At 40.0% G+C, this 27122-nt stretch overlaps 2 long non-coding RNA genes across 2 annotated transcripts in view; both read right to left on the bottom strand.

The window, feature by feature from the left end:
* Nucleotides 1-27122, bottom strand: part of LOC132761844 (uncharacterized) — a 146569-nt gene that overhangs the window by 97918 nt on the left and 21529 nt on the right. The window lies entirely within an intron of this gene.
* LOC132761843 (uncharacterized) lies at nt 13736-15236 on the bottom strand. The gene is made up of 3 exons (XR_009629997.2): nt 15102-15236; nt 14601-14757; nt 13736-13801 (listed from the first exon to the last, which is right to left on the bottom strand). It is a non-coding gene; the product is annotated as an uncharacterized lncRNA (long non-coding RNA).

The raw sequence follows: 27122 nt of genomic DNA, 5'->3' as shown, positions 1-27122 counted from the left end.
CAAATGTCATGGTGATATTTGCAAGAGCAGTCGTGTAAATGTTATTTATTGTGCCAAATACGATTCCAAAGCAGATGTCTCCTACAGTCTATTTTCTCAGCTGTATCTAAATGAAACAGTTACAGTTTGAGCCTCATAGGCAATATTACCATTCACTTCCACTTTGCTGTAGCATCGGAGGAACACTATCATCCTCACCATTCTGTTGACCTTTCGGTTCTCTTTTGTGTCTCAGAAGAGGATCACTTTTCTCATTCCAAAGAAAGAAAGAAAGAAAGAAAGAAACTACATCCAGTATGGATAAATGATTTTTTCTTTCACCAAAAAGATTCTCTGTTACTCTGGTAGAACTTATTTAAATGGACTAAAAAAATCATACATACCTCCAAGATGCTCTGATCATGGTACACAACAAGCATGATGATTTGTTTGCAGAGAGTTTGGGGGACTTTAAACAATTATTTTTTAAAATGCTTTTTATCCCAACAGGGGTTTTTTTTAAAAAAAACAGACTTTTAAGCATGTGGACAGTCAAATACAGCATTTCTGCTGGTACTCCATCTCCCAACTTAGAATATCAAACTTCATTCTCAAATAAGTTCATTCAGTACAAATACGTGACCCAGAAGGTGGAGAGACTACTAGTTTTCTGAAACATACCAGGATATATCTCCTGTTCTCTGGGACCCCACTTGTGAAGGGGATGTATAATGATCCCACATCTTTCAGGAAGGCATCATTAAGTCTGACCTAACAACCACAATTCCTTTTTCTCCCCTTCCACTTTGAGCAATGCATAGAAAGGTCACCAAATCCAAGCTATGGTTGTCATTTACTATCTGATTATATATATTTGGTGCTTATTAGCATTGTTAAGGTGTAGGAACTGTTAACAATTAGTATTGTGAAGGCTTCCTGTGTTCAGCTTCAATGAAGTAATAATTCAAATGCAATTCAGTTGCACTTACTTCCAAGAAAATATGGGCAGTATGTCTTTGATTTATCAACTAAAAGTTTAATTGTCAGCGGCAGAGGCAAATTTTAATCAGTGAGCCTTCAACTTTAGAGCACATCTGTGTATTTTTCAAAGTCCCCCTGGCTATGGCATGTTACTTTAATGGGGAATAAAAAAGAAAACATTAAAGAGAGCTGTTCTTCTGAAAGACAGTTATTATTCATCAGATTATATTATCCAATACTTCCTTTAATATCCTCAGAAATACATCTATCCTGCAATGTTGTAATATGTCTAATTAATTAATCAATTAAAAGGTAGACAGCCTTATGTTGGTGATCTACTCTAATACTGATGCAGTAATTAAGACCCTGTGTCATTAGTTCATTGCTGTCAAGCCTTCTGAATGAGAGCCGGTGCCCCTTGCCCCACATTGCCTGGCTCCTGCAGCTGTTGATCCCATGGGGGGAGAAGTGTGGTGCGCACATGGAGCTTCCCCCATCAAAGTAAATTGCAACACAGGAAGACTTCCCTTGTTGCCATGGTGGCAGCAGCATCCCTATTCTGCCCTCCTTCACCCATGGAGCTGGCACAATGTTGTTTGAGGGGAGTCAGCTGGCTCCATGGGTGATCGAGGCTAGATCAGCACATGCTGCCAATTTTAACCCCATGGATGCGGTCACCCAATTTATCAGTCAGAGAGGTCACCAAGCTACATGATTCCATAGGATATAGCCAGGACAGTTAAAGCAGAACCATACTGCTATAATGGTGCAGTGTGGATATTTGTACTATGTTAACAAATATTTCAAACCATCTCTTTCTTTTCTGCCCTGTTAAAAAAGATAGAATAATGATATGCGTTTTTACACCGGAAAGCTCAATCAGTAGCCCATTTTAAATAGCCAGATAACTTGGAGAGGAGAACAACATTTTCCCCTCCCCATGTTTTGACATTAATGTTACTGGTAATAGCTGAGATCTTGCATCATAGCTACAACATAATTCTGTTTTCACGACTACATCTTTCCTGTGATATCCACCTTAGAAATCAGGCAGCACCTCAGGCATGGGGACTTCCAAGGCACTGGGGAGTGGAGAGCAAATGGAGAAATGTCCACCCCTATGTGCATTTACTGACAGGCAGTCACACGTAGCAACTGCTTGCCAGAAAGCACCCTTCTGCCAGAAGAGACTGACAATTCTTCGGTCACTACCCTTCCCCTTGAAATTCTATGTTGGTAGTGCTGCCTGGCTTCTAAGATGAGATTTCGGGGGCATTCTCCTTTGTTGTATTCAAAAATGTTTTTTGTTGTTTTTTTCATTCAGTTGCTTCCAACTCTTCATGATCTCATGCACCAGCCCACGCCAGAGCTCCCTGCCAGCCATGGCCACCCCCAGCTCCTTCAAGGTCAAGCCAGTCACTTCAAGGATACCATCCACCCACCTTGCCCTTGGTCAGCCCCTCTTCCTTCTTCCTTCAATTTCCCCCAGCATCATTATCTTCTCCAAGCTTTCCTTTCTTCTCATTATGTGGCCAAAGTACTTCATTGTTGCCTCTAATATCCTTCCCTTCATTGTAAATCTAGTTTGTGACACCAAAATACTCAGCAGAATGCAAGACAATGTGTTATAGATCTCACAACAGATCTCACAACCTTTGAGGATGCTTGCCATAGATGCAGGTGAAACGTCAGGAGAGAATGCTTCTAGAACATGGCCATATAGCCCGAAAAACCTACAACAACCCAATGTGTTATAACTCTTAACTTTCTATCGCTACTTCTCTGTCCGTCTGTCTGTCTTTGTGTGTGTATTTAAATAAGTAGACTGAAATCCTGTTGGTTAGTCTGAAGTAGAAGGAACCCATTCAATCAGTGGTTGAATTGTGAGTTGACACACAAGGAAATTCAATTGACTCAATATCTCTTGTCTAGTCAAAACTGGTAATATAATTTATGCCTTAATGCCTGCCTACCCTCTAATCCAGAAGAAGTTACTTTTTAAAGAGTCATTTTGGGAAGCGTATTTTGTTGTTGCTGCTGCTGCCATTTTTCAGTTTCTATTTTGAAGAGTTTGATTTAAAATAACTTGAAAATAGTATATAACATTAATGTGAGATTTTAAAGGTATTACTAGAATATACAATTTTTTAAAGAATGGTCCTAGGTCTGAACTCTGAACAACAGGTAATACAGTAGATACAATTAAAGAAGGGGGTGCACAAAAATGGAATAGTTGTTGTTATTTGTATAGGAACAAGTACACTGTAAAAGTTAAGGCTTCTCTCCTAACTACCAACTGTTGTCATGTATGTGTATAATTTCTCTCTCCCTCTTATACAAACAGTAATTCTTACACATAATAGAAAACTAGGACTATCAGCTTTTAACACAGAGGCAGTGCTGTCATATGCTAATGTTGATTCAGAAATGACCCAGTACTCAATAAGAGTAGTACTCTGAGATCTTCTATTTCAAATGTAATCCAACTTCTTTCAGTTGGATTACTTTCAAGGAAGCATGTACATAATTGTAGTATCTACTATGCTCTTTTCTTTATTTATAACCCTCAGTGGGACTCTCCCTTTAATAGTGGGGACTGTGGGTTTTGACATTTTGGGGCTTACTGATATAGAAATGTGTTATTGAGGCTTCAGTCTTGCCTCTTGATGATGGTCTTTTCTTTATTCTCATGGCTTTTAAAAATACATTACTGGATTTACCAACACGACCCTATGCTGACGATGAGAGAAACAAGCTTTGGGATCATGTCAGTTACTGAAATAGACATTGAAATGGACTGGGCTCTTTGTATTTGTTTCCCATCTTATCCAGATACTGTTTGTAGTGCAGTGCAGCACGATGGCTGTCCAAGATACAGGTAATGAAGGCCTGGGTTAGGTTTTAACCCCTTGGTTATAAATTAACCAGCCATCCACTGCCATGCTTTGCTGTGGCCCAGTCTGGTGATCTGGAAAATAAAGTAATGAGAAAGTCTTGGTTTCTATTATATGTAATTTCTTTATGCTTCTGGGTAAACAATATTTGTTGTCGATTCTTTGTCAGTGTTGATGTAGAAATTGTCTGGAACTTGCAACACATAAATGTCCCTCTTTAGGGGTCCCCTTCAAATCTGTGATACTAGATCTGTCATAAACATGTGTGTGTGCGTGTGTGATATTTATCTGTCTATATCTATGGCTGGATGGTTCTTTGTCAGGAGGGCTTTGATTATGTTTTCTTTTCCTGGTGAAGGGAGTTTGACTGGATGGCCTTAAGGTAGCATTTCTCAACCTGGGGATCGGGACCCCTGGGGGGTTGTGAGGGGGTGTCGCTAAAGACCACCAGAAAACACAGTATTTTCTGTTCGTCATGGGGGTTCTGTGTGGGAAGTCTGGCCCAATTCTATCATTGGTAGGATTCAGAATGCTATTTGATTGTAGGCGAACTATAAATCCCAGTAAGTACAACTCTCAAGTGTCAAGGTCTATTTTCCCCAAACTCCATCTGTGTTGATATTTGGGAATATGGAGTATTCGTACGAAGTTTAGTACTGATCTATCATTGTTTGAGTCTACAGTGCTCTCTGGATGTAAGTGAGCTACAACTCCCAAACTCAAGGCCAATGCCCACCAAACCCTTCTAGTGTTTTCTGTTGGTCATGGCAGTCCTTTCTGTCAAGTTTGGATCAATTCCATCGTTGCTGGAATTCAGAATGCTCTTTGATTGTAGGTTAACTATAAATCCCAGAAACTACAACTCCCAAATGACAAAATCATTTTTAGTGATTGTCACTCCTTGGGTTAGTAGGTGTCTTGTGGCCAAATTTGATGGCAATTAGTCCAGTGGTTTTTGAGTTATGGTGTCACTCAAAACAAACAGGGCATTTATATATAGATAGATGGTAAACCACCCAGCATCTCTGTAGTATTGAATACTACACTGGAGTTGGTATAATAGTTTGGGTTGGAATCACTGTGAAACATCTGGGCACATAGCAACCACCAGCCACCCAGCTTTCACTGCTCACAGTCCATGGCAAGCCTGAGTAATGCTTGTACTATTGGAAGCAGGATTTCAGCTTTTGGCACACTACTCCAAGTTTCAAAAGGCAACACTGATGGTAGTATGCCAGTACTACATGTGGCAGCTGACACACAAAGCTAGCTTGGCATGGGCTGGCATTCAACAAAGTCAGGCATTTAAAATGCTTTCTTCCTATCAACAACCTACTCCATGGTTGTATGAGCAAAGGTGGTTTACTCTTTGAGTACAATGGGGAATCACTGTTGGCATTTAACAGAAGCATTCATAAATATGAGAGCAAGACTTTTGCCCTTTTTGTGATCATGGATGTTGAGTTGCTTAAATCCTCTGGCCAAACCGGTGAAAATAAAGTGCATTGGAATAGGAAAGGTTGAGAGTTTCATACTGCAGTTGTTTTACAAAAACAGATGGAGGAGAACAGATAAAGGAAAAGAGATGGAACTCTACAACCTTTTCAAGTAGATAAATGGCAACTTCCTTGAGGATGATGATCCCAAAGGTGAAAGGGGGAAAGCATTGGGCAGCATGAGAATTGTGTTGCTCCCAACTTGTACCTGAACTATAATTACTTATAGTTTTGCTACTATGGTAGACCTTGAAAAGCGTACTTTTGGGGATCACAGCATCCAAAATCTCCCACTCTCTATGCCGAGGAGTGAGGGATTCTGGAAGTTGTGCTCTTAAAAACTCCTAACTTTCCCCATCAGCCTTTTAGGAAAAGATGTGTGAAGGAATTTCTCTGGGGACAGAGACTGGTTGCAATATTGGAAATAGTATATGAAAAATAACAGTGTCACACATTGCTTTGGGGTAATGGAGGAATGACTGTATTCTTGTTGCAAAATCATAAGGTAACATTCAGAAAGGTTGTTACTTTGAGTCACTACTTACTATGTAGCACTGTAACTATACTGTTACATGGTGGGTTCTGCCCAGAGGAATGCGACTGGAAATGGTGGGGGTCTGTTTCCCCTGTTGATCAAAATAAGAAGTAGGTTTGGTGTCACTTTCATAGGCGCCTAACTAGAAACTAAAATACTTAGCAGTTGTCAGCAACTATATATATTCAGTTCACAACTGCCCAACAGGATTCAGGCCAATGTTTATTAATTACTCCAAAACACATTGAAAGTCATTTGGGCCATTTTTTCTCTTTTTTAACTTTAAACAAAAAATAAACATGACAAGAAATTTAAATTAGTAACACATTCCTTCTAAAATATTAAGTAAAGAGTAACTCTTAAAAAATAATGCCAACACATTCACTTTTTAAAATATAATTCCAAGAGAAGATATCAATCTATTGACTAAGGGTATCAGTTTATGATGAGAAATGGGTGCTACATAGAGTCAAATCACTCAAAAACTATGTGATCAGTTATTAAATCACATATTGGTTTGGGGTAATGGAGGCATAACTGTATTCCTTTTGCAAAAATGAGGTAACATTCATGAAGGCTGTTACTTTGAGTCACTAATTACTATGTAGCACTGTAATGATACTGACTGCGCATGATTCTAGAATCTAGAAATATTCTATATCTCACGCAGCAGCTTAAAAAACCAATGGATTTTGGCCTGCATACATAGAAGTGTAGTGTCTAGATCTAGGGAAGTCATGCTACCCCTCTATTCTGCCTTGGTCAGACCACATCTGGAATCTTGCACTGTGTCCAATTCTGGGCACCGCAGTTGAAGGGAGATGTTGGAAAGCTGGAATGTGTCCAGAGGAGAGTAACTAAAATGATCAAGGATCTGGAGAACAAGCCTCTCCCCCTATGAAGAGAGGCTTAAAGAGCTGGGCATGTTTAGCCTGAAGAAGAGAAGGCTGAGAGGAAACATGATGGCCATGTATAAATATGTGAGGGGAAGTCACAGGGAGGAGGGAGCAAGCTTGTTTTCTGCTGCCCTGGAGACTAGGACGCGGAACAATGGCTTCAAACTACAGGAAAGAAAGGAGATTCCTGAACATGAGGAAGAACTTCCTGACTATGAGAGCTGTTCAGCAGTGGAACTCTCTGCCAGAGTGTGGTGGAGGCTCCTTCTTTGGAGGCTTTTAAGCAGAGGCTGAATGGCCATCTGTCGGGGGTGCTTTGAATGCAATTTTCCTGCTTCTTGGCAGAATGGGGTTGGACTGGATGGCTCACAAGGTCTCTTCCAACTCTGTGATTCTATGATTCCATATTTTAATCAACACTGGGCTGTAGTATTAGTCAAAATGAATCAGGCCCACATTTGGTCTATGAATATTTTGATCCCAATGTGTGAAGCAATTTGATTTCTTACTCTTCGATGAATTTAAAATGGGAATCTCAAAAGCTTCATTTCAACTGATTAGAGACACCAACAGGTTTTGGAATGATTCATAGCCAGACATGCCAATGTTCCAAGTTTAAAATGTGGAAAATAATTGATAACTGGTTTGAAGAGGGATAATGTAGCCAGAGGGCATGTAATGGCTATTTCCACAGTTAACTGCTTTCCTAACAGAAAGAAAGATAAAGCACCCGTTGGAGTTGGGTGGGGGAGTGAATGGCATGGGCATCCAGTTTGGGTAACCTTGCTTGATTTTTTTTTAATTCGAAATTTGTAAATCAACACTTTTTCTCATTTCTTTCCGACACAGCTGTATTTGATAGCCTGGCAGTTGCCATGACAACGGATGCTTCTATCTTTCTTAGAAGAACCCATAAGCAGCTTTAATGACAGGCAGCTTACTTGCTGCTACTGGGAGTCTGGTCATGTGGTCATTCACTGTAAGCGTACGGTGTCCACTGCCCAACTGGAAGAGGTGATTGCGGGGAATAAAACAATGGCCTGGTGCTTGAGTCATAAGCTGACCTACAATACTGAGATGGCAAGCATTTCTGCTTTTTCAGAACAAAAATACAAACGAGGAATTCCTCCCACCCTCATCAGAACTCCATTTGTTCAGCATTCAAGGCAACAGAAGCCTAGCCAATTGCAGAAAATGAAAAAAAGTTGCTGCAAATTCTAAACAGCAGTTGTGCCTAATTTACATACAGTTCTGTTCACAAAAAGAAAATGCCAGGATATGAAGAAAGGCCATTTGCACTTATGAAAGAGACTTCAAGCTACTGAATCCCATATCTGTCCCATCATAAAAAGATGGGGGGGGGGGGTTTCATATCAGGAGCAACTTGGGAAACTGCAAGTCATTTCTGGTGTGAGAAAATTGGTCATCTGCAAGGACGTTGCCCAGGGGACGCCTGGATGTTTTTGATGTTTTACCATCCTTATGGGAGCCCCCAGTGGCACAGTGGGTTAAAGCACTGAGCTGCTGAGCTTGTTGATCGAAAGGTCGCAGGTTCGATTCTGGGGAGGGGCATGAGCTTCCGCTGTCAGCCCTAGCTTCTGCCAACCTAGCAGTTCGAAAACATGCAAATGTGAGTAGATCAATAGGTACCGCTCTGGCGGGAAGGTAACGGCGCTCCATGCAGTTATGCCGGCCACATGACCTTGGAGGTGTCTACGGAGAACGCTGGCTCTTCGGCTTAGAAATGGAGATGAGCACCACACCCCAGAGTCAGACATGACTGGACTTAATGTCAGGGGACTACCTTTACCTTTACCTTACCATCCTTATGGGAGGGTTCTCTCATGTCCCCCGTGTAAGAAGCTGGAGCTGACAGATTGAGCTCATCCATGCTCTTCCCAGATTTGAACCTGCAACCTGTCAGTCTTCAGTCTTGCCGGCACAAGGGTTTAACCCACTGCGCCATGGGGGACCTTTACATGGGTTTATTGAAAGGCGTGAGGTAACACTCTTTTGTTTCTACAGAGAATAAGTCAATGTTTTGCCCTAAATTCATCATGGCCCATTCTATAGTTTTCATGTGCATTTCCATCCCTCTTTTCAAGCCCACTAAGCACCCATTTCTCCATCTTTGCAGATTCATGTAATTCCCTCTGCTGTGTGCAAGGACAGGCACAACAAGTATGGCTGAGAGGGCAGATAATAAACAAAAGATACAGAGAGCACCCCAAGGAGTTTCTGTACATGTATTTGTAATGCAATAACTGATCAACGTAACAGCCAGAAGAAAGTTTCACAGTGATATAGTGTTTGTTTGTTTTTTTAGGTCAGGAGCAACTTGAGAAACTGCAAGTCATTTCTGGTGTGAGAGAATTGGCCGTCTGCAAGGACATTGCCCAGGGGATGTCCAGATGTTTTACCATCCTTGTTGAGAGGCTCATAGAATCAAAGAGTTGGAAGAGACCTCATGGGCCATCCAGTCCAACCCCCTGCCAAGAAGCAGGAATATTGCATTCAAATCACCCCTGACAGATGGCCATCCAGCCTCTGTTTAAAAGCTTCCAAAGGAGCCTCCACCACACTCCGGGGCAGAGAGTTCCACTGCTGAACGGCTCTCACAGTCAGGAAGTTCTTCCTCATGTTCAGATGGAATCTCCTCTCTTGTAGTTTGAAGCCATTGTTCCGCGTCCTAGTCTCCAGGGAAACAGAAAACAAGCTTGCTCCCTCCTCCCTGTGGCTTCCTCTCACATATTTATACATGGCTATCATATCCCCTCTCAGCCTTCTCTTCTTCAGGCTAAATATGCCCAGCTCCTTAAGCCGCTCCTCGTAGGGCTTGTTCTCCAGACCCTTGATCATTTTAGTTGCCCTCCTCTGGACACATTCCAGCTTGTCAATATCTCTCTTGAATTGTGGTGGCCTGAATTGGACACAATATTCCAGGTGTGGTCTAACCAAAGCGGAATAGAGGGGTAGCATTACTTCCCTAGATCTAGACACTATGCTCCTATTGATGCAGGCCAAAATCCCATTGGCTTTTTTTTGCCGCCACATCACATTGTTGGCTCATGTTTAACTTGTTGTCCATGAGGACTCCAAGATCTTTTTCACACGTGCTGCTCTCGAGCAAGGCCTCCCCCATTCTGTATCTTTGCATTTCGTCTTTCCTGCCAAAGTGGAGTATCTTGCATGTCCCCGCATGGGGAGCTGGAGCTGATAGAGGGAGCTCATCCACGCTCTCCCCAGATTCGAACCTGCGACCTATCGGTCTTCAGTCCTAGATATAGATAGCCATAGTAGGTGAATTGCTGGAGAGGATAATGAAAACTTTTCTTCCATCATCCCAACCCCATTTTCACCCCACTGTGATCAGCCTCACTTTCCTTTAGTGATCTTTTTCAAAAAGGACTTGCAGCAGATTCTTTGCCCACAAATGTCTAACAACTTTGCCACACTGGCTTTATATACCACTTCAGTAGATTGCATTTTAACATTTCATAACACTAGCTGCTTCAAGTTTTTGCATCTCAGTTTATAGCAAGATGATAAAAATGGCTGTTTCCCTATGGTATCAAACTTCCAGAGGCAATAGCCTACTTCATGGGATGGATGAAATAATCAGAGAAAGTAGTATGCATCAATACACACAGCCAGAAAAAGACAGTAGAGGATAAACCATCATCAGTGAGAACTGAAGATGACAGGAATACAAATTGCTTGCCAGAGTACTGAATATATCATGACCACAACATATAACTAATGGGTAAACACAGATCCATTGGGCTTATGCTATAGCCAGAGGAAAAACAAGTACGTTTATTTGCAAAGAAGCCTTGTACTTTGTCAGTAGAGTTCATGCTCAGTGTCTGTGGTTTGAGTTCATGATTTAAGCCGTTATCATCAGGCTTGCAAGGCAGTTTTTTTTTTCAAATGGCTTTGGTGATAAACCACCGAGAGTTTTGTAAATTTTAAGTCACTACATCATGTCTATGGGAAATCTAAGTGCATACACAAATAAACAACACTCCGTGGGGGAGGCTTTCAATCATTATAGCTTTTTCAAATAACTTTTCAGGAACTTGTTCTGAGCTGGATCTGGCTGTAATTCCAGGCATATAATCTAAGCTTTCTGGTCGTAAATTATGCAGTAGGTAGTGTACAGAGAAAGCATTCCAGTTCTTTAGTTGATGGGCTACAGCTATAGGTTGGAATTGGACCCTAAGCAACTAATTTTATTCTGACTATTCCCATGAGCAATACTCCACAAACACATGGTTTGTAAAAGAGTTCCTTAACTGGGGTGCATGTTCTCAGTGTGAGGCCTAGTGAAAATGGATTTCCAAGAGTTAAAACAGTGCAGAAGCAAACAAAGGAAACTGAAGTCCATTACCTGTGACCCCTCTACTATCCCAATGCCTATGAGAGGTGTACAAACAGGCTGCTGAAACATATATTTACTTCTCTTGTCTGTTCTTGGCTACTGATTCTTTTTCAGCCTTGAATTACCAGGCTGAAGTGAAACAACTTAGGCGGAAATACTAACTAACCCTAACATACATATTGTGTATGTATTCTGTAGGTGTTGGCATCTGATTGTTGCCATTGTAAGCCACCCTTGGTCTCCCTTTGGGGGTTGAGAAGGATGGGGTACAAATGTTGTAAATAAATAAATACTAAACGAGAGACTTCCTCCCAGTGAACATGTCAAGTGTTTGGAAGAGTAGGTTTACCATACAGCTCAGGCATATACTGTTTTGAAATTTAACTTGATGACTTTCCTACCTCCATCACACACTATCAAACTATCCATTTTATTCAGGAGTTCTCAGTTGATTTGCCATCACATTGTAGAGAGCTGTTCCCACCCACTGTCACCTGTTTTCCTTGTGAAAAGAAATGCCTCGTCTCCTGGACTATGATTTTTGTTCCTGGGTTATATAAATGTCATTTCCTAATTGGTTCTATCATAAACACATGGAAAAAGTTTATTAAACTGCAAAAAAAAAAAAAAAACCTTTGTCTTTGCATGAGGGACATCCTGCTATAGCATATTTTGATCTAGTTTTTTAATGATTGAATATCTTGTAGGGTCTCCACCAATTTAACATACAGTAGTTTATGGCCACAAACACATCATTTCTGGAGCACAACAATTACTTTCAAAGTAAAGGCTACACAATTAAACGGGAAATAACACTTGTAAACTAGGAACATACTTTCTTATTATTCAGAGGTAGGATTGCCATCTGTTTGGGGTGCTTTGATTGTGCTTTTGCTACATGGAAGAAAGGGGCTGGACTAGATGGCCCTTGGGGTCAACCGGAGGAGGAGGAGGGAAGGGAAGGGGGTGTCTGGGGGCTCTCCCTTTACTGTCACTCTGGTGATCCTCCTCTCTCTCTCCTTCCTTGTTTTAGAAGAAGGAAAGAAAGGGGGAAAGAAGGAAAGGAGGAGTTAACACACGGCACACTCAACACAGAGAAGGAAGGAAGGAAGGACTCCAGACAGTGCATGAGACAGAAAGAAACTCAACATATTGCGAATCTTCCCTTGTCCATGAGAAAAAGGTAATGGAGATTTTTCTCCAAGGGGCATTTCGGCTCCTCCCACAAATTGCATGATCATATCATTTTAAAGTTGAGAATGATCAATACCATAACATGACAGAATTGGTCATTTTGCCCATCTCTATCCAGATAATTTGCAAAAAAAAAAAGTCACTTGCCAACCAGCTTAGAAAGCATCTGAAAAGATAATCCTTTGCAACCCCTTTTAAAACATCAAGATACTTTACACTTGAAATCTATGTCATGTAATGAACACAGTAGGTTGCCATTTCTTAAGTGGGTGGCTCAGTAGTATTTAATGAATGTGGTGAAGTGGATGGACAGCTGTTAGTATTTGAACATGATGTTAACAAGGACTTCAAAACTCATTGGCCTGGTGGAAAAGACTATCTGCTCTATTTTATATAGACGCTTAGCATGATATAGAAACTTACAGATTCACACCCAAATTTGTGTAGATCTCCAATCCAGTTTACTAAGATAACTGCCAAAAATGTGACTACACATTGTCTTAATAAATATTATGCTAAGTTCCTATGAGGACAGACAGAATGGAGACTGAAATAACAACAAAATAATAATTCAATTTATTATCTTGGTTTCACCAACTAACTGGCATTTGGAGCCATCAATTATTTGGTTTCTATCCAAGAATCTAAGAATCAGATAATGACAATGTGTAACTATGACATCCTATCAATGGCAATTTAAGTCAGATATTTTGTCAGTTTGTTTGAATGTGTTCTCACCATGGCACTGCTTTTCTGTAATGGAGAATTTTGTGGCCGCACAAGGCAAGAGGCTGTCATGATACTAACATTTTAATATGGTGTGGGGGGAAAAAACCTCAAATTGTTTGCCAAATTGGTCTTTACATGGAACAAAAGGAAGTATATAAATGATGGAGTTCCAGAACATCAGGTGAAAGCTAAGAGTTTATCAAACAAGGCAAGGAAATCACAATTATAGCAAGACAACAGCATCTTTGACTATGACTTATTACTTGATGGCACTCCTCTCCCACTGAAAGACCACTGGAAAGTGTTTCTTTTACAAACACAAATAATATGTTAATTACTTCTTTTTGTAAAAAACCACATTCCAACAGCCTTCCCCAGACAAGGGCAGACGAATTATTCCACGTGATACGTCTTGCTGTTCCCACATAATTATAATTTACCTACCTTGTGTGGTAAACTTCACAACACAACTAAGGTAAGACTCTGTGAAGCAAATGAAAGACCAACCACAGAGGAAGAAATGGACAGTGGTCAAAAAGAGAATAATAATGGAACACTATTACAAAGCATACTCATTATATTGAGGCCAACAAAAGAAAATGCACAAGTTGCTACTGTTCGTGCTGCTTTGCCTCTTCTTCTGCGTGCTCTTCTTCCAATTGTTGTTACTTTTGCTGCTGTTAAATGCTCTATGCCCATGCAAGCAAGGTTTCTACCTGCAAATAACCAAATAAAACATAAAATATCCAAAACAGGCTTTTTGTTGGGGTTGAGCAGAATCTTAATCACAATGGAACTTTGTGGCAAAGGGATTAGTTTCACAAGCACATATATGCTGTGGGACATTGCGTAGGGAGATATCTACAGTACTATAATGACCTCCCTCTGTGCAACTTCACAGCTGTCACCCTCCCAAATCTTCAGCCTAATACATGAAGCATAGCACATATAGCAGTGGTTCTCAACCTCTGGGTCCCCAGGTGTTTTGGCCTACAACTCCCAGAAATCCCAGCCATTTTACCAGCTGTTAAGATTTCTGGAGGTTGAAGGTCAAAACATCTGAGGACCCACAGGTTGAGAACCACTGACATCCAGCATAACACTGATAGGTTGAAGTGCTTTCCCATTTCGGGGCTGGGGTGTGTGTGCCCAATTGCAATAGAGAATAACTAGGCATCTTCCTATCTTCTGATCCAATTAGTCATGGGATGTATCCTGGTACCATCAAGCTGTGTTATACAATTAGTGAACAGGGAAGTTTAGTTTAGTAGCATGGACTTAACTTCATGCTTCAATATTACAGCGACCGGACCTCCCCCCTCAAGTATACCACAGGTGTTTTTGTGAGCACCTTAAATTCTTGCCCTTCTGCCAAGCCAAACAGGTAATAAGAAGGCAGTGTTTGATGGCTTGGCGAGAGATTCCGATTATTGTTGTGGCTTTTGGCTAGGACAACAATGAAATACTGAAAAAATAAGGTCAAATAGCTTTCAATTGATTTGTCACCAATATTACCTTGGATTGATGCAGCATATTAAGGAAGTTATCAGCCCTGCTAATGAATTCTTGTCTTGCCCATAGCAAAACATTTGATTTTCAACTTTTTCATTTTCTTCTCTTACAAAAGAGGGCTCAACTTCATTCGTTGGACAATGTAATGCAAAATTCTCACCTAGGTTGGAGGAGGAAGGTACACATAGTAACACACTTCTCTTTGTCCTAATGAAACAGGGTGAATTAATTTAAGATTCCACACAGCTATTCTGTAGCAAACGAACAATGTATAGAACTGCAAAGTTCATAAGCATGCATTGCATTTGATTCAGCATTATTAATTACTACAGTGTCTAAGCAAAGGCAGAATTTGCAGATGAATGTTACCCAGAATACTGTAGCTAAATGGCAATGTTGGATGGCACACAAATTTTGAAAGGAATAGCTACATTTCTTTGTCACCAACAACTTTTCTTTCAATAAATACTTTGCAATCTTTCCCAGCCACCTTGAAGGTATTACCGTTTCTCTCACCAAGCCATCAAACATTGTCTTCTTATTGCCTGTTGGGCTTGGCAGAAGGGCAAGAATTTAAGGTGCTCTTTAGATGAAGCCACACAGCCACGCGGAAGCCATTTTCCCTTGAGTCAACTCTATGAGGCTGAAAACAACAACAAAATGACATGGTCATGTGGATGTGATGACTGTGTGTTCCTACAAAAGTGCCAGAAAAGATGCCTGAAGTAAAAGAACTATCACAATTACACAGGTGGGTGTGTAAGTTGGACATGAGGCCAAGCCGCATAATTTCACTTCCAAAAATAGTGGTTTCCCACATGACCTACATGGATGCTAAAAGGCAAAACTGAATGGCACCTTGAAGAATGTGAGTCAAATGCCAACTGTTAGCTTTAATTGAATGGCAAGGCAACATTTATGTAGGTCTACTCTAACTAAATACAATATCACATTAGCATTTTAAAGCAGATGCTCCCACTTTCAGAATTCTGGGAAATGTAATTTAGAGAAGTCCAAGACCTCTCTAGCTAAGAATTCCAAAGGTCCCATCCTAAACTACATTTCCCAGAATTCTAAAAGACATGGCCACAGATGATTTACATAACTTTGAAGTAGATAATGAGGACAGTGAAATAATTCAAATTTTCTGTAGTTTAGTTCAATCGTTAATCAGAATGAAGAATACAGTCAAGAAATCAGAAGACTAGGACTTGTAAGGGCAGCAATGAAGATATATAATTAAATACTAAAGTTAGGATGGTCCATCATATTTTCACTTTTTATGTATGGCGGTGAAAGTTGGACAGGAAAAAAATGCTGGTAAGGAAAAATAAAATGGCAAATATATGGTTGCAAGAGAAAATCAAGCTTGGACGTTTCCTAGAAGCATTAAGATCAGAACTTTTCAAACATTCATATTAGTGGCACACTTTTTAGATATACTGGCATGTCATTTTGCAACACAGTAATTTGATTTTACTAGCAAACCGGAGGTTAAATTTACCTCTTATAAGCGATATGAACAAATACATAAACTGTAATAACATGTATTACAGTTATTATATTATACAAATACATAAACTGTAATAACATGTATACAGTTACTCAACATGTGTCGTGAAAACCTTTCATTTATATATTTTTTAAATATATGATCTATTGCTTATTTCACGTGGGACTTCTTCACACAGGGTTTTTTGGGGGAGGGGCTTTTTCTTCTTTTGGATGGGGCCTGCCGAGCATCATCAGATGACACTGGCTGGCCCTGCCCACATTCCTCCTGAAGTGGAAGGGAAGTGTCATAAGACATTTCTTCTGCCACGATGGAGTGGAAAGTGTTTTTTGGGTAGCATCAATGGAACTCCCCACATTTTCCTCTCCTTTTCCCCATATGATGGAGGGTAAAGGGCAATGGAGCAATATGCATCGCTGCCCTTTCACCCAACCGATGGGGACAGGGACCGGGCGCCAATGTTCCTTGTCATGCCATATGATGGGCAACTGCCAGAGAAATAGAACCATTCCCACTTGTTTGCTCCCACAGAACTTATAGAGACACAGTCACCAGGTAAAGACTTATCAATAAAAGCCCTTCCCCTCTGGCCATCAGTAACAGAAGGTGAGATCAGACGTATTATAAACAACCTGAAGACCAATAAAGCCCCAGGGGAAGATTACTTACCTGCTGAGTTATTTAAAACACACCTAGATTGGTGGCCCCCCCTGTTAGCAGGCTTATTTACTAGGGCTGGGCGATTTCGTTCGTTAATTTTGTAATTCATTATTAATTCGTTATTTTTTTTGATAACGAAGCGACATTGAACCATTCAGGAGCAACTAAAAAACAAAACGATTTTTTTCAATTCGTTTCGTAATTGTTTCATAATTGTTTCGAAATCGATTCGTAATTGATTCGAAATCGTTTCGTTATTATTTCCGCATGTCTGGTGCAAGTTTTAGGGTTGCTGTTTGTTTTCTCAGTGAAAAAAAATAAATTATCACACCAACAGTCAACAACAGAGGAAGAGGGAAGCTTCCTGTCCCATTTGGAGGTTTTTTTAGCGTATTGCGCGATTGCGCCCGCCATTAATGAATCGATTTGTAATTGTTTCGAAATCAATTTGTAATTTACTCGTAATTTACGAAATTTCGTAAATAACGATTTTTTTTAAGGAAAATTTCGGAATTCTTTTAAAAATCGAAACGCAAAAACCCCCTAAAAACGAATCGAGTTTAGAAACAAATTTTTCCGTGGTTGCCCAGCCCTATTATTTACACACATAAATAACACCTGCCAGATCCCAGCTGGATGGAAGATGGCAATAGTTGTCCCTGTTTACAAAAAAGGGAACAAAAAAGACCCTGGTTCCTACAGGCCAATTAGCCTAATTGATATTGTGGCCAAGATATATGCTAGATATCTTCTGAACAGAGCTGAATGTTGGGAAAAAGAAAAACATATCCTCGTTGAAGAACAGGCTGGCTTCAGACAGAGTAGATCAACTATTGACAATTGCTTTGTTTTAAATCATACAATTGCAATATATGTCAGCAGAGGGAAACAACTGTACGCCGCCTTTATAGATCTTAGTGCAGCATTTGATACTGTAAATAGAGAGACGTTATGGAAGAAACTAACTGGTCTCAATATGGAACCCAGACTGCTGGCACTAATCAAAGCACTCTACACAAGCACCTACGTGAAAGTGTGATTTGGGATGCAAGGAGCCATGACAAACAGTATAGAAACATACAAAGGGGTCAGACAAGGGTGTATATTAGCACCACTGTTATTCAGCTTATAGTTGAAGGACCCAGAGACACATATGCCTAAGCTGTGCAACACACATTTTAACATCCTTCTATATGCCGACGATATGATTTTACTATCATATTCGCAAGTTGGGCTACGTAGACTGCTGAGAAGATTTAATTTCTATTGTCATAACAACGCTCTAACTATTAATAAATCAAAGTCAAAAATAATGGTATTTGGCAAACGACATAACAGACATAGATGGTTCCTGGACGGTGATCCAATAGAGCAAGTTTGCACTTTCACATATCTGGGAATTGTTTTTTCTGAGACCGGCTCTTGGCTACCACACCACCAAAAAAGTCAGGGCAAGAGTACGTGCAAATCAACTACTTAAATTGATAAATCACAACCATCCAGGATCCTTAGACCCACTCCTTAAAGTATATAAAGCAAAAGTAACTCCCATGCTCTTATACGGAGCTGAAGTTTGGGGTCTAAACCAGGTACCATTATTAGAGCAAGCACAATCACAGCGCCTGTGAAGTTTTCTAGGAGTGGACAGGATGACCCCAGCTGCCGCAGTAAGAGCGGAACTGGGAGTATATACAGTGGATGGCTTATCTAAAATCAGGGCCTACAACTACTGGGCAAAACTGATTGCCATGGCAAATGATAGACTTCCAAAATTGTGCCTGTTGGAGCAGAAAGAAAATCAACATCAGTCCTCTTGGCTAGTTCTCCTGACAAAATATATTAGGAGCTGTGGACTCCCGACTCAGTATCCGAACCTCTTAGAAGAGCTAGACCCAAAAATAGTTGCTCAACGAGTATTGGATATAGAAGGCCAAAAAGACATTGCTACCCTCAGTAAAGCTGGCTCATTGAAATGGTTAAGCCGCTTTAAACACACTTTCCAAACAGCTCGATATCTAAAAACAGATATGCCAAAACACCTTAGGAGGGTATTTACCAGAGCTCGTTTTGAGCAGCTGGATTCAATGGTCAAGCACGGAAGGTTTAATCAGGTCCCATACACCGAACGAGTTTGTATTTGCGGAGCATCAGAGGTGGAGGATATCACACATGTTCTGTTCAACTGTGAGCTGTATAAGAAAGAGGGAGACCATTGCCTTGGACCATACATTATTCACAAAACACACTGGGATCCACATATTAAAACCTCATTTTTGTTGGCTGGCCAGAATCCTAAAATAACACACAAAACAGCCCTTTTTCTATTCAAAGCAACACAGCTGAGAATTGCACATTTAGAATCAATTGGGGTAAACTGTGGAGGTGACACAGATATTTGACCTGAACGGGATCTGCCAACAGTTTGTTTATTTTAACCTCTTTTATTATAACCTCTCTTATACCGAGGGTTGTATGTTGTATGACTATGTGTTAAATGTGTTATGTGTTAAATGTGTTATGTGTTGAATGTTTTGATACGGCCAATAGGCCAATCAATAAAACGTATCTATCTATCTAGAACCATTTGTGAAGAGATCCATACACTCAGAAGTTTCTAGTTATGTTCACATGATACACTGAAGCTGGCACACTAATGTGTTGCAACAGACAGTTTGGGAAGCTCTGACTTAGACTGTTGTACTTTGGGCATGTCACAAGAAGAAAATACGATAATGCTTGGGAATGAAGAAGACAATAGGAAAAGAGGAAGACTCCATTTCAGAAAGATAAACTCAAACAAGGAAGTCATGTCCTGGACTCTGTAAGAACCTGAACAGATCTACTGAGTATAGGGTGACTTTTCTGTAATAAGTTGAAGCTGACTTGATGACAGTTAAATTAGAATTATTAATAGAATTTAAGATGTGTTAAAATTGTAATTTAATTTTTTAAAATAAAAAAACCCAAATCAGCACTATTTGAGGAGTTGAAATGGCAGGGGTAAATTGTGAACCTGATTAAAATGATAATGTCTCAAAACCCATAATATACCTCAAGAGGGCAAGACTGCCACACACGTTCTGTCTTCATTTATGCCCTGTTCAGTAAAATCAGATGCTGTGTTTCTTTTAAAAAATAAAACATCTAACGCCCATGCTTATATCACATCGATTCTCTGTCTGGTTTGCCATTAGCTGAGCCTAAAGAATTGTACTTCACTGTTCCCAATATGGTGTGAGGGAATGTGATTTTGCCACAAACATGGGGCTGGTAAAGGAGAAGAAAATCTATCACAATAGGCTGGGTCACACAGGCATGCTTGGAGCATCAAGAGGAGATTTGCTTGAAGGATGATAGATCATCCTGCTGTATCACATCATTCGTCAAACTTAATGCTTCTCAGTGAAGATAGATCATGTGCTTAACAGCAAATCACTGTGTTATTTCACATGGCCTTTGCTCTTTCAAATTGTGGTTGACTGTTCGGATGGTGTGTAGTTTCAAATTATTTTTCAGGGGTGATTTTAGGCTGATTTTAACATTTTTTTCATATGTTTAATTGTGCCTATGACGTGTGTGTGTGTATATAATGTATATATACAGAGAGAGAGAGAGATGTGTACATGCATGCACAATAGATAATATTATATAATATTACACTTATTTGTATTTATAATCCAGTATTATCTTCACAATGGCATCTAGGTACAGTGAGAAAGCTAAAACAACTAATATGATTCTCAATTTTCAGTAAAAGTTAGAACTAGGACCTCTTCATACTGGGGGTTTTTGGCTGCTTTTTCTTCTTTTGGATGGGGGCCTGCCAAGCGTCATCAGACAATGCTGTCTTGGCCTCACCAACATTCCTCCCAAAGTGGAGGAAAAGTATTGCAAGACACTTCCTCTGCCACCACAGAGAGGAAAGTATATTTTGTGTAGCTACTCGCATTTTCCCTCATTTTCCCCATATGATGGAGGAAAGGGCAATGGGGCAACATGCATTGCCGCCTTTTCTCCCATCTCATGGGGACAAGAGTGGGGTGCCAAAGTGCCTTGTTCAGTCCCAACCATATGATGGGGAAAGGAAAAAGTGCATATGGGGCTTCACGAGGCACTCCGCGCACCTGTCATTTTGCCAGCAAGTGCCAGCAAAACGCAACGGCATGTGAAGAAGTCCTTTATCAAACTTAGTGAAAAAAGTAGGTCAATAAGTCATATATACCCCAGGCCAGGTCTATGACACAGTTTTTTGTATAGTATAGTAACTACTTTGGGAGACAGTGGTCAGGCATTTGGACAATGTGGCCAGTCCAGCAAAGTTGATGAGCAGAGGATCATCACTTCAATGCTGGTGGTCTTTGCTTCTTCCAGAACCCTGACATTTGTCCAACTGTCTTTCCAAGAGATTTGCAGGATTTTTCAGAAGCAACACTGATGGAATTGTTCCCTGGAACACACAAGGGGTGGCACGGCAAGAGGTAGTGGCAGATCAACTAATTCTGCAAGGGTTCTGAGTTGTGCTAATAAGGTTGCATCTGGAATTTACTGCTTTCTTCAATTGAGTCCAACATCCTGGTGTTTCAGAGAGAAAAACCTCAATGGCTTACCAGAAGTGCTTCTGGTTGAGTTTTACAGGCCTTGAAATCCAGAGCCTGTCAGCTCTCCTTGAACTTGTTTTCAGACTCAATATGATCTTGAACACAGGACAACAGGAAATATTTGGGGAGGATAAGGAGAGGATTCGTTGGGTGAGGCGCTGCGGTGTGAACTAAATTAGCTTTCTGGCTGTCATACGGATTTTAAAAAACAGCAGGGACTATAAAGCCTGGGTTTCAACTACCTGACTTTGATCTATTTCAGGATCCATTCCCCAAAAGAATTCCAGAGCTCAAGAGTCCCCTTAGTAAGATCTCTGTAAGTAACACGCACAACTGTAAGAGCAGAAAGGCAGAGTTCAAAGTGACAAGCGGAAGGTTTCCCTTTAAAATATTGATCAGAAAGCAGACAAGCATAATCTTTAAAAAGCAAGCGGCAGTAGATAGGAAATGTGTATCTTACAAGAGATCATTAGAAACAAAAGAAAAGCAATATATATCTAAATTGCGTGGAAATCTCCTTCAGGCAACATAAAAAGATAAACCCATAAATATTGTCAGATCAATATTAAAACTGTAATGCAGACAAAGAAAAATGAAACAGAGGCCGCAGTGAGATGAGGGAAATAAGAAAAAAGGCTGTGCCATTCAAATACTCATTCAAACTCACCCATGCCACTGTAAACAAACATTTCAAACTACCATAAGGGATATATTTATTTACAGCACAGTTCTATACTTGTCTACTAGGAAGTAGACCCCACTGAGCTCAATGGCACTTACTCCCATATTATTATTATTACTTCTGCAGTTGGGAAATGAAAGGGTAAGAAAAGCTGGGCATTAAATGTAAAAACTGGGCAGTTTAAATGTAAACATTCTCAGAACTGGGCTGGAGTGTGATGGCAAATAGGAAGTAATGTGCCAATTTCCAAACCTCAAAAGATAATCAATTGCTTATACCCCTAGAATATATAACCTGCTTTTCCATTAAAAGAGAGAGAGAGAGAGAGAAAAGCAAGAGATAATGTATATTTCTGTATTTATTTCATTTTTCTTGGTCTACATTTTATAGTTTCAATAATGATTTGACAGTATTTATGGATTTATCATCTTATGCTGCCTGGAGGAAATTTCCTCGCAATGTAGCTGTGTGTGCATGTCCTCTGTTTTTCTGTTATATAGGAGTAACACAAATTGAAAACTTCATCATAAAAAACAAACATCCAGACAAAAATCACATCATAGAACCATAAGAGTTGAAAGAGGCCACAAGGGTCATCCAGTGTTATCCTCTATGTGCAATAATAGGTAGGTAGTAGGGCTGGGTAACCACGGAAAAAATTGTTTCTAAACTCGATTCGTTTTTAGGGGGTTTTTGCGTTTCGTTTTTTAAAAGAATTCTGAAATTTTTCTTTAAAAAAGTTCGAAATATACGAAAATTTGTAAATTACGAAACAATTACGAAACAATTACGAATCGAAAAATAGTTCTGAAAATAGTTCTGAAAAATAGTCTCATACCTAGTATTTCTTGATTTCTCCCTGTGCTATGCCATTGGACAGGAGTCTTGCCAGCAGATTTTCTCGCAAAGGACAAGCAAATGCTGATCTAAGGTTCCATATGTGCGGAATAAGGTTTTGTATAACATTCCTTCCCTTGATATATGGTTACATTCAGCCAGCTCTCCATCTGCACCAGCTTGTTACACAGATTGTGGATTTCCTCCAAACAACTGTGAACATTTTGTCTTTTAAGAGATAGGCTGGCTGGGAAAAAGGCCCCCACCTCTACAGCCTGCTGCTGTGTTGGCAGCGCACAGCCAGCCGTGTGGAGAGAGCTGCAATGGAAAACAATGGACAGTGGCAGCTTCCCGTTCAGTACCTTTGCGTTCAGTAGGCCCTAGGACATCCTGGAGCATATTGCTGCTTCTTTAAGATGTCATAATGTGACTAACAAAGTATGAAGCTATCTTTTATTTCACTTCTTAGAAGATACCTTAGCTTGAAAATGTAGTATCACAAAGAGTGCCAGGTATTACTCATAAACATGCAACTGTGTCTAGGGGTGCCAGGGAATGTTGTAGCCCCCATTCTTTGATCTTGAATGAAGGATATCTTTGTCCTAAAATGGCAGCGAGCACATCACTGATCTGGCAAATCTGCTCCACTTTTTAGCCTGCTCCTGAATGTAGCTATCCCAGCCCCCTTCCACACAGCTGAATGAAATCCCACATTATCTGCTTTGAATTGGAATATATGGCAATGTGGACTCAGATAACCCAGTTCAAAGCAGATATGGTGGATTATCTGCCTTGATATAGTCTGGGTTATATGGCTGTGTGGAAGGGCCCTTAGAGAACAGATATAGGGAATTTGGAATATGGGGAGGTCTGTCCCAGATGCAGTCAAGCTATTCAAGGCACATCCATGACTGACCATGTAAAGCACTAGGGAAGAAACCCTAGAGCACTCCCAATATCAATAAACACCCATTAGCATCTACATGATCCATGGTCGATACACAGAAACCTTTTTGCACTCCCCAGTTTTGTACAAAGACCTTGTGGTAGGAAACACAAATCAAATAACCCCATTTTTCTGCCTACTTTCTTTGTCCCCAAAGATTTAAGAACTTTAAAAAGCCAGATATTTAATTCATTTCAGTGTTGAGAAACCACAGCTTTCCCCCCTTTATTCTGCCTCATCTTCCTTAGGCAACATACCAATTACTACACTGAACTAGAGTAGAGCTATTGAATCAATGAAATTTATATACATTTTGACTTATCACTAAACAGTTGATGCAAGGATTCTATTCTAGTAGAGATTAACAGCTGGATTTAGTCCTCCATCTGAGCTCAAGGCTCAAACCCGATCCAAAAACTATTATCACCCCTCTGTGTCATAAACAGAGTCCATCTATATTTATTATTTATTTATTTATGATATTTCTATCCTACCTTTCTCGAACCCAAAGGAGACTCAAGGCGGCTTACAACTAGGCAGCCATTTGATGCCTTAACAACAGAATCATAAAAACATAGCGCTGGAAGAGACCATGTGGCCATCCAGTCCAAGGCCCAGCCATTATGAGAAGAGCTATTAAAATTAAAAGTATACTAACATACCTTAAAGGAGAAATATAGACAAAAAGAACAATGCCACCCCCCTTTTTTAAAAAAGGAGTACCTACAAAAATTATGCCAGATGTTTGACAACAACTCCCAGCAAGTAATGGTAGGGAATGCTTGGAGAGGCAATCCAACAACATCTAAAGGACTGCATGAGTCCCAACCCACCTTTGAAGGAGATCCTTTCCAGAGACCTAAACTTAGACTTCTCAGAAAAAACTTGCACATTATACATTAGAGCCATGTTACCAATAAAAAGGTCCTTAATGCCTTTTCATTGGGTTTGATGTTTAGCAAACTCATACCTCGCTGGAATAACTAGGTCAAAGCTACAACACAGCATGTACAAGAGATACAGACAGTTGTGAATTGTCAACATGGAAAATTCAATCATGAAAAGGTCTTGATCACTATTTCTAAGCTCCACTGAATATATCTGGAAAAACTGTAGCACTGGAGCAATACAAAAATTAAAACAACCCAGAATCAATTCCCCCCACAAAGGTATGCAAGGATGTAATTCAAAGGGCAACAAGTAAGAAATCGATGTCACAAAATGTCAGTAAGCTTTTCACTGCCCTCACCTGGATTCCCAAGAACATAAAGTATGCTCTCAAGTGGTAGCAACCTATTTTTGAGAAGCATCAAAATAATATATCCTTTTCAGTTGGGTGGAGGTTTGGCAAGCAATTTAATTTAATTTGAATGCAAAGAATTTGAACAAAGACTTCAAACTTAAATCAGTTTACTTAGTGGGTCTGTCAATCACAGGTGTACTTTTCTTACTATTCAGTGGAACTTCATGTCCTTTTTCAAAAGTAACAAATGACTTTTCCTTCCAGCTTGTATCTAAACCTCACAACTATTTCTTTTTCATTTCTAAGGCAAAATCTTTATGATTTTCCCTAAACTAGCAAGGCCCAATGATGTTCAAGTGAAATCAATGGCTACCACCTGGGGTCCAGGTCATGTGTGTTTCTGGTGGGGATGTACACCTAGTCTGTGATGCTTTTAAAGTTTCTACTGCGTCACCTGGCTGAACAGACAAGCAAGTTTTAAATGGAAAAGCAGATAACCTATTTTGCCAGGTTATCAGCCGCAAGACTTCAGAATAGTTCTGGCGGCGCAGACAATTCTTTGCAGCCAGCGTACATTTGGTTATCTGGAATTGCAGCCAACATCAATTCATCACTTAAATTGGCATCTTCCACAATCCTAATGCAATTTGAACTTTTTCTGTTTGTAAAAACCATTTTGGCCTTGCAGTAGTACCAGCAATTGGAAGATAAAATACCCCTTAGTTCCTAAACGGAAGGAGAGGGAAAAGATGGAAGGCACTCTTTCATTCTGACATGGGATAACTTCCTCTTCATTAACTCACATTATTTATTTACTTTTAGCTTCCAGGGTATTGTCTAAAAAAGTCCAAATTGTATGTTTAGACACAGGCATACCTATACATACTGTATATTCAGTTAAATTTAAAATGCTTTTACACACACACACACACACACACACACTGTATTGTAGGAAATACATTGTGATTTCAACTTTTTAACAACAACAATATCAACAACAACAACAAGAATTATGTATTTATTTACAGTATTTATATTCTGTCCTTTTCACCCCTCAGGGAACTCGGGGCAGATTACAATGTACATATACATGGCAAACATTCAATGCCATAGATACACAACATAAACAGACAGACACACAGAGGCTATTTAACATTCTAGCTTTCATGAGGGTATTCTGGCCACCAGGGGAGCTGTTGCTTCACCATCCATCAATGACACTGATTGAATACTTCCTCATTCTTTCTGCATGGTTGCTGGAGATTTTTATGGCGTTGTTGTTCTTTCGTTCGTTCAGTCGTTTCCAACTTTTCGTGACCTCATGGACCAGCCCACACCAGAGCTCTCTGTCAGCCGTCACCTCCCCCAGCTCCTTCAGAGTCAAGCCAGTCACTTCAAAGATGCCATCTATCCATCTTCCCTTGGTCGACCCCTCTTCCTTTTTCCTTCCATTTTCCCCAGAATAATTGTCTTCTCTAAGCTTTCCTGTCTCCTCATGATGTGGCCAAAGTACTTCAACTTTGTCTCTAATATCCTTCCCTCCAATGAGCAGTCGGGCTTTATTTCCTGAAATCATAAATAAGTTAAATTAGCCTCCTCGCATAAGCGGTATCTAAATTTCCTACTTGACAGATGCTAATTAGGCCTGGGTAATAACGGAAAAATTTGTTTCTAAAATCGATTCGTTTTTTGGGGGGTTTTGCGTTTCGATATTTAAAATAATTACAAAATTTTCCTTTTAAAAAGTTTGATATTTACGAAATTTCGTAAATGGTAAAAAAATAACGAATCGATTTCCGAAACAATAACGAATCGATTCGTTAATGGCGGACGCGACCGCGAAATACGCTAAAAAACCTCCAAAAACTTCTGAAGCTTCCCTCTCCCTCTGTTGTTGACTGTTGGTGTGATATTATAATTTTTTTTTCACTAATTAAACCATAAAACTGGCCCAGACATGCGGAAATAATAACAAAACGACCTCGGAACAATAACGAAACGAATACAATAACAAAATACGAAGCATTTACAAAACGTCTTTAAAAA

This window comes from Anolis sagrei, chromosome 1, assembly GCF_037176765.1.
Source record: "Anolis sagrei isolate rAnoSag1 chromosome 1, rAnoSag1.mat, whole genome shotgun sequence".
Lineage (NCBI taxonomy): Eukaryota > Metazoa > Chordata > Lepidosauria > Squamata > Dactyloidae > Anolis > Anolis sagrei.
This window is presented reverse-complemented; position numbering and strand designations above follow the sequence as displayed.